Below are 9,713 nucleotides of genomic sequence, written 5' to 3' on the forward strand. Positions count from 1 at the left end.
GAAAATGTTCAGTCTTTAAAGTGTTTTAATTAAGTAAAATTAACTGAAATTACTTTAAATTTAAAGTTTGTGCCTACACCCTTATGAAAACTTCCAAGTTTCCTTCAAAACCTTTGATATAAAACAGTATTACCAAATTCAGATCCACAAGAATTGAATTATGGCTGCCCCTGTCGCCATGGATGTCAGACTTGTCATGACCCCCCATTTGGACATTAACCACCTTCCCCTGGCGGACAAGGATTTTCAAATCAAAGACACAAGTGCCTATTAAGTCCTGCTCAAAATTGATTGTTTGAGTAGGGACATAAATCTAAACCATACTGATGACATTGGCCTTTGGGACTCCAATTTTCCCAAATAACAGTTTCCACAAGTACAGATCTTTCCTGAGATTGTCCATCTGTGTCATGCCTGTTACATTCCCAGCTAGAGAGCCATAATGTCCCTTGACCAAAAATTCTTGTCTACTATCACAGCTAAATCAATCAATGAAATGTTGCAAGTCCAACTAGGTCAAAACCTGACCCCACTCTCCATTGGGTATTTGTTAGACCATTACACCAAACTAAGTCCATCTAGACTAGCCCAAATATTCCAAACTTTCATTGTAGAAGAGCAACACACTCCTAAAGATGCCCCTCCATATGTTTATGCCATTTTCTCTGAAAGGGGCAAGCAAATTGTGACTATGATATCATGTATTCTGGGGTATATCATAGATGAATTTGTTGATGAACTCATTCTGGCCTTCATTTCCATTTTCATCCCAGGAAAGCCTCTTGCTACTTTGTACAATTATGCCTAGTTCATAGCTAAAATGATGCATGAACAATTTACCATAATGCACAATGACAGAGTATTCAAGTACTCATCTGTACTTTACCACATGCTTTTGTATTATCAGTCAGATAGATTTCCCTTCACCATCCAGAAGCTGGATACTAGAGGCCATCCTAGGTCTATCATATTTTGGACACCATTATTCCATAAGTATTCATCACCATACACCTACACAGACTTCATTGACTCTTTTGTCCATCTAGTCATGAACATATTGACAGGAAGATATCCATGCAGGATAAGCCAAGAAATCAAAATAGTGCTTCAATTGGCTAAGCAAAGTAAGGTGGGATATTGGTACCTTTACCAAAATCACACTGAAATAAGAATCTATGGTTGCCATCTTGCCCCATACAAACTACCCAAATACCTCCCCATGAGGTTATTTTCTCTAGAGTATTATAGGTAGATAATGAACTCTGATAATGTCAACTTTGTCTCAGCCAAGAAAAGAACTCAGTTCTAGGTCAAAAATCAATTAGGTCGTTTTATTTGCAATTATAGATAAGCAGGAGAGGAAGCAGATCAAATTATGTAACAAATGAAGTTTCAGAATAGTTTCATATGGACATATGACCCTCAAGGGTTTATGACCAAACCATGACAAACGGTCAAATTGGGACCTTACATTCATCACCGCATACTAGAAATATAGAGGTATGCCAATCATTCTGAGTGGTTGGAAAACACTCTCATAGACAGGGATAGTACAAAGGTAGATGTTGAAAATATCTTGTTTGATCTAGAGAGACAGCTTGATGAAAGCTCATTCATGCAGGTACCAGAGAAAGAAGGAACCATGAGTACCCTTGTTGTTTTGCAGACTCCTCAGAATGGGGAAAAGAATCCCAAAAGGAATAGAGAGGGAGCCTCTAGTTCAGGTATGGACACTTCAAATGTGCAGTATGAAACCAACCAGAGAAAAAGGCCAAGACTCAATCATGTTTCAAAATAAGAAGACACAAAAGGCTCAATAGAAATAACTAATACTGAGTTATACATGAGCAAAGGCACAGATCCATCTAGAGAAACACAGGAGCCATCTACATCACAGACTCAAATGTTAGAAAGGCAGCTCAGTGTAGAAGTCTCCTCATTTAATAAACCTGCTGATAGAGATAGATACATTAAGGATAGGTTCAAAGAAATCAAAATGAGAAATGAGAAACTGAAGGCACAATCCTATGCATAGTTTCTCAAACTTACACCAACCAATCAAACTAGGTTGATGTCAACTTTTGACATCAAGGAAGGAAAGATGCAAATGTCCTTCATAAAGCCAACTATACAACAACCAAGGACATCAACAGATTTCAAGAAGATTGATTTTGAGGTATTGGCAAGGGATATTCATCCCATTGACCAAATTGAATTTCACAAATAGGATGGAGAAATGATTTATTCCACCCTTACAGGAAAATCCATAGCTCCCCATCAGTTGCAGAATTCATTGAATAACATCTCAACCCAATATCAGTTGGAAAAGGCCTCCTCACAGGCCAAAGACACGAGAATCAAGTCTTTGGAAGACTTGTTAATTGAGTTGGGACATGATCCCAAAGACATCAAAGCTACTGAACAACTGATCAAAAAGAAGAATGATGACATTGCAGCATCACTAGACACAAGGTATTGGAAAGACAAACAAGACATGAAGAGTTGATGGACTTAGTCCTTAAACTAAATGATCAGTTGAGGGAAATAGAAAAGGAATTGGAAAACCTAATCCAATTAAAGCAAACTGATATTGGCACTAGCTCGGTGAATGTCATCCCAACAGTCACCACGGTTGTTCCTTCCACATTAGCAGCCTCATTGGCTACCACAGCTCCAATGGCCACAACACAACCGGTTTCCACAGAATCTACATCAACAGCAGGTACATCAGGTGATGAAGTAGCAAAATTGGTTAAAGCTATGGAAGAAATGTCCATACAGACAACAGAGATGAATAAGCTCAAAGAAAAGGTGACAAGCTTGGAAACTGATTACAAGCTTGCCAAAATCATGCACAAAGAAGAAGTGCAAAAAGTTGCCAGGATGAGTGAAATATTGAAAGCCATGGAAAAAGACTTGACACTGAAAGAACCCCTTGGGAAGGCTAAGGAACTACTATGGGTCAATATCATTGAATCTGTCAATGATCCTTAGCCATCTATTCAGGTGATTTTTGATAAGATAGATTTAATAAAGATGGCTACAGAGGCCATCCAAAGAGTAAAAGAAGAATTAGGAGAAATGCTAGAAGAGGCTACCAGAATTATCCAGTTCCTTAACAATAAGAATAAGTATGAGTTTCAGGAATTGGAAATAGAAGACAAAATAGAGAAAATTTTGGAGGTTATAAAGGTCCTTTTCGAGAGGAACTTAATGCAAAACTTAGAGGATAAGTGTCAAAATATGCAGCTAGTAGTAGATAGATTTATGGCTAAGTTCCAAATTTTGAGAGAGAAGGGATTACATAATCCCTTATTGATAAATGAAAAGCTCATGACATGGGAGGATTACAACAAGAAAATCAGAGATGTAGCAAAGGATCAGGTGAATACATCATCAATGAAGGCATTGCCAATAGGAAAAGTACTCTACCAGACATTTGAAAACTTGTTTTACCTCCAGCATGAGGTAAAACACTTGTTTATCAATAAGCCTACTTTTGCTAAATACACTAAGGCAGATGAAATATATAGGAGGATGCTAAAAATCCAATTACCTGATGCTAAAACATGGGAGAAATTAACTGATTTACTATAGAAATATGCAATAAAAAGGTTAATGTACAGTGAAAGTAAAACATCATTGTAAAAGGATGAAGAAAGATCAGCAGAGTCAAAGTGTATTAGTGTCAACGTGTATCAGATGAAAGCCTAAAGTAAATCAAGCTTCCGGCGTGAAAGATCAAACAACAAAGCAACATAAAGGGCTAAAAATCAAACCATAAAAGCCAACAGTACCAAAATAAAAGGGATAGCATGAAGCATCTCAATAGCTATCTCTATCTTCTTTCAAGAAGATATTTTTCTTTCCTAGTTTAAATCTCAAATCAGTTTGAGATATTTTGTAATAAACATTTGTATAAATACTTCACAATTCAAAGTATGTAGTCTGGATTCTATTAGACATTTCTATAGACTTTTTTATCAAGAAGATCCAGAAGGTTATTATATTAGTTGATGAGCCAGCAATCTCATTTGATTAATAAAGATTAGACTTTTCCAAGGATTCATGTGTTGAGTGAATTTCAGGCCGGTATTTTCATGTGTTATTGTCATTTTTCTCAAAGTTATTCATAATATTATATGTGTTTCAATCTAAATGCTATAACTAGAGTAATATTTTAGAACTTGTTTAAAACACACTTTATTTTAATAGTTAAGCATTTGAATGTTTTCTTCTGATATTTAAATTAAAGAATTCTTAATTTCTCTTTGGTTTAGATTGATTTCATGAATAATCCAGGTTAAAGGATTCTTAACTGCCCTTTGATTCGATTACCCCTTCCTCATTCATTAGCTGGGTCTAAGAACCCTTAACTGCTCTCTCACCCTGAGTGAAACCCTTTCACCTCTCTATCTCAAGCATCTGAAATAAACTCTGCTATCTTTCCCTTGGAACATCCCCTTTAGTGAGTTAATCCAGTTTTGTTTCCTTATTAGTTGACTCCATAGCCCAATGGTCTAAAGGACATCAATTTATCCATCTGTCTAAGCAGATCCCACCACTCAATCTCAAATACAAATCAAAACCCCTTGAACAATCATAGCTAGCCTAAAACATCTTAACTAAAACAAAGTTAAATTTTAAAGAGATAGCCCTCTCTGAGCATCAGGAAGGCTAGGTCCTGATCTCCAAAAGTGGATTGTGGTTACCTTTGGTTTTTCCTTCTTATTACTTCAAAGGAATTATTAGAGTGATAACAGGTAGTATGACCCTCATGGAGTCATAAACAAACTAAGGCTCAAATTCAAATTGAGTCCTTTAATACATTATCCCAAGCTAGATATTGAGATATTTTCCAACCAGTCAGAATGGTTGGAAAACACTTTGATAGATGTGGACAATACTGTAGTAGATGTGGAGAATACTTTGATAAATGTGGAAAAGCAGATTGATACTAGTTTCTTTCTGCAGGTTCTAGCCCTAGAAGCACAGATGACTATTACTTGCAGTCTACAGACTCCAACAAATGAAGACAAAAATGTGAAAAGAACCAGGGAAGAGGGTTCTAGCTCAGCAACAAACACTACAGATGACAGGTTTGAGATTAGTTATAGGAAGAGGCCCAAGCTTAATCCTGTAACTGAACAAGAAGACACCATTGATACAGTGGAAATCACTGACACTAACACAATGGTTGGAATAAGTAAAGGCCCAAAAAATTCAGAAGAAACACACCAGCCTTCTACTTCAAACACTCAAATTATTGAGAAACAACACAACGTTGAAGTCTCTTCATCCAGCAAGCCTATGGATAAAGAGAAAGATATTAAATATAATTACAAGGAAATTAAGTTGATAAATGAGGCATTGAAGGCTGAGACTTATGCCCAATACTTAAAACAAACACCTGCCAATCAAAATAGGTTAATGTCAGCCTTTGACATTAAGACTGGTAAGATGAAAATGTCATTCATGCAACCTACAGTCCAACAACCCAAATCATCAGCAGACTATAGGAAGACTGGATTTGAAGTTTTGGCTAGGGATGTTCACCCTATTGACCAGATAGATTTCCATAAGCAGGTAGGTGAGATGATTTATTCCACCATGACAAATAAATCAATGACAACTCCAAAGTTCACTGGATAATATCACATCATAGTATAAGTTGGAAAAGGCATCCTCATAGGCCAAGGAAAACAGAATCAAGTCACTGGAAGACTTGGTGATTGAGCTTGGATATAATCCCAATGATGTCAAAGTTGCAGAGAAATTGATAAAGAAGAAGAATGAGGATATTGTTTCTTTGAAGAAGCAACTGAAGCTGCCTCATTCAGAGCATCCACAGACCAAGGAGGTCCTTGAAAGTCAAACTCAGTAGGAGAAGATGATGGATCTCATTCTCCAATTAAATGATCAATTGAAAGAAATGGAGAAGGAGTTGGACAACTTAATACAGCTCAAACAGGCCAGCCTTGAGACAGCCACTGCCACTGCCATTCCCACAGTCACAACAGTAGTTCCATCAACCTTGGAAGCTTCATTCACCCCCACAGCTCCACTGGCTACAACACTTCCAGTTGCAACAATAGCTACATCAGCAACAAGTTCAACAACAACAACAGGTCAACCAAGTGATGAGGCAAGCAAATTGGTAAAAGCTATGGAAGACATGTCCATTTAGACCACAGAAATAAATAGAATAAAATAAAAAATAACAAGTCTGGAGGATGAGAAGAAACTGGCACAGATTATGCACAAGAACGAAGTATAGAAATCAAACAGGTTAACTGAGAGAATGGAGAATTTGGAGAAAGAGTTAACATTAAAGGAGCCACTTGCCCAGGCTAAAGAAAAACTATGAGCAAATATCATTGACTCTGTCAATGATATTTAGCCATTTATTTAAGTCATCTTTGAACAAAATGATTTAGTCAAAGAGGCTACTGAAGAAATTTAGAGAGTTAAGGCCGAACTTGGAGACATGCCAGAAGAAGCCACCAGAATAATCTAATTCCTTAACTCTAAAAGCAAATATGAATTGTAGGAACTGGATATAGCTGACAGGACTGGAACCATAATAGAAGTGAAGAAAGTGCTCACCAATAGGAACCTAATGTTGAACCTTGAGGACAAATTACAAACCATGGAGCTAGCAATAGACAGGTTCATGGTTAATTTTGTTGCTTTAAGGGAGAAAGGTCTGCCAAATCCCTTGGTGATAAATGACAGATTGATGCCACAGGAAGACTACAACAGGAAAATCAGAGAAGTGGCAAGAGATCAAGCTAATAATTCTTCTATGAAGGGGATGCCTACAGGAAAGGTTCTGTACCAAACTTTTGAGAACCTATTTTACCTCCAACATGAGGTAAAACACCTTTTTGTGAACAGGACCACCTTTGCAAAGTACACAAAAGCAAATGAAATATACAGAAAAATGGTAAATATAAAATTACCAGATGGAAACACTTGGGAGAAATTAAATGACTTACTGTAAAATGCAAAGTAAAAGTAAATACAGATCAGTTAAAGAAAAGAAGAAGGCTAGCTCAGATGAAAGAGTAGTAGGTGAAGGAGTATCAGTTAAAATGGAAAATTAAAATGAATAGCCATCGTAGAAGACCAATAACAAAGGAGAATAAACAAAAAAATATCAAAGAATAAGCCAACAGAACCTAATAAATAGGGACAGATTGTAGCAGTTGAATATCTGTCTCTATCTTCTTGCATGAAGATATTTGTTTTTCCTAGATTAATTCCCAAGACAATTTGGGATATTTTGTAATAAGTTTTTGTATAAATACTTCATAATTTGAAGTGTAGAGGGTGGATTGCTAGGCATTTCTATAGTTGTATTGATCTAAAACCTAAGGGTTCACTGTACCATATTTCAAGTCAGCAGACTGGACTGAGTAATAAATAGATTGCATTACAGGATTCATGTGTTGAGCCACTTCAGTGAAGTATTTTATTTTTTCAAATTTTTATTTCTCAAGTGTTTCACAAACTTGCATGTTATCTAAATTGAATGAATTAACTGGAAATATATTAGAGAATTTTTTTAAGTACACTTTGTCTTGAACAATTAATCATTTTATTGTTTTCTTCTGATATGTAGATCTAAGAATCCTTAATTTCTCCCCCATCCTGGTTGACCTCTTTCACTTTCTTCATTATCTGGTTTGAGGAACCCTTAATTTCTCCTTGACCCCAATTGAAAACCACTTGACCATCTAGCCTTAAGATCTGAATTGACTCACCTTCCTTGCCCTGTAAACACTATCTTTATGCCTTGATACAGTCTTGTTGTCTTGACATCTAACCCCATAGCCCAATGGTAAAATACATCCCTCTATCCATCTAAGTTAGTGATTCCACCACCATATCAAAATCAAAACCCAAGTACAAGCATAACTAGCATAAAATCAATTAACAAAACAAATTTAAATCATAAAGAGAGAGCCCTCTTTGAGCATTAGGAAGGCTAGATCCTAATCTCCAAAGTAGGTTTGTGGTTACCTCTATCATTTCTTTCACAAACAACTCTAGAGAAATTTTGGAGTGAGAACACGTTCAACTATTCTCAACCTTTATTCACTGGTGGTTCGTTACAAATGATTACCTTTTACATCTTCTTCATCGTATATGATTAAAGCAATATTTTATCCTTTTTGTGCAAGATATTGAATAGGTGCAAGCTCTAATGGTTGCCACCAGTATCAGATGCCAGTAACTTCAAATCCGCTTTCTGGAAGATATGTTCCTTGCAACAACATCACTATTTTATTTTTAAGGATATGTTCCTTGTAACAATGGATTAATAAACAACTTTACAATAAAATGCGTTAAAAAAAGGCTGACTAACAGTCTTACAATCGATGCAGAATCAATTTATCAATATAAGAAAAACGATGAAAAAAAAAGGCAGTTGTGAACAAGTTTACCCCAAAAAATAGAAAATTTAACCTTCACCATTATTGCTTGGATCTTTACATGGAAGTACTAAGTACAATTATCCTCTCCTTTCTCTCCTACACATAGAGCACTCTACCATGTTAGACTGAGGATTGTGCGAAAAGCTCCAATGCACATTCATTAAGAAAATAAACAAATTTATTACATTAAGAGACAATCATCTACGCATGGGCAGTGAATTTTCCCAACAAACTATCCATTGGAAAGTTACCTCACATAATTTACACCTAATTGCTTTTAACTATAATCTCAAAGTATTAAAATATCTAACAAGTTGCTACATGAATATAGGTATATGTTCCAAGAACTTAACGATACAACCCAAGAGGGATGTGGAGCATGAGATCCAACTATTGTCAAACTCTCCATTGCCAAAACTTGATTTACACCTAATTACTTTTAACTATAATTCCAAAGTATTAAAATATCTAACAAGTTTCTACATGAATATAGGTATATGTTCCAAGAGCCTAAGGGATACAACCCAAGAGGGACGTGGAGTATGAGATCCAACTATTGTCAAACTCTCCATTTCCAAACATTAGGTTGTACAAGTAGTCTATTATAGAAGAAAATGAGGTGAAGAAGTAGTTGCAATACCTGCTGGAACAAAGAATCATCCAACTGAGTACACCACCATTTGGGTCACCCATCATAATTGTGCCAAAGATGGATAGGACTTAGTGGATGTGTATAAACTACAGGGTGTTAAACAAAATTATGCTCAAGAATATGTATCTCTTTCTAAAGATAGATGATTTGATGGATTAGTTGCAATAAGTGAAAAACTCCACTATGATAGACTTAAATTCTAGATATCACCATGTTTGAGTAAGAGAAGAAGATATTTGAAAGACCACCTTCAAAAGAAGGAAATTGTTATATGAGTGGCTAGTCATGTCATTTTTCCTATGTAATGCACTGCCTATGTTTATGAGGTTAATGAATGATATATTATGCCCTTTTATAGATTCATTTGTTATTTTCTATTTCGATGGTATACTGGTATACAATTCTTCCTAGAAGGAGCATATCTCACATTTAACACAGGCGCTAGAAACTTTAAAGAAGCACTAGTTGCTAGAAAATCTTAAGAAGTGTAAGTTTGCACAATAGTTGTTGGTGTATTTCGGGTATGTGACAGGTGGAGGAGAGTTGAAGATAGATCCTACCAAGATGGAGGTCATTATGAAGTGGTCAGTGCCTACTAATGTTTATGAGGATAGGAGTTT

This window comes from Pinus tabuliformis, chromosome 7 (genome assembly GCF_031772625.1).
Source record: "Pinus tabuliformis cultivar Carrire ecotype Pingquan chromosome 7, CPIR1, whole genome shotgun sequence".
In the NCBI taxonomy this organism is placed as follows: domain Eukaryota; kingdom Viridiplantae; phylum Streptophyta; class Pinopsida; order Pinales; family Pinaceae; genus Pinus; species Pinus tabuliformis.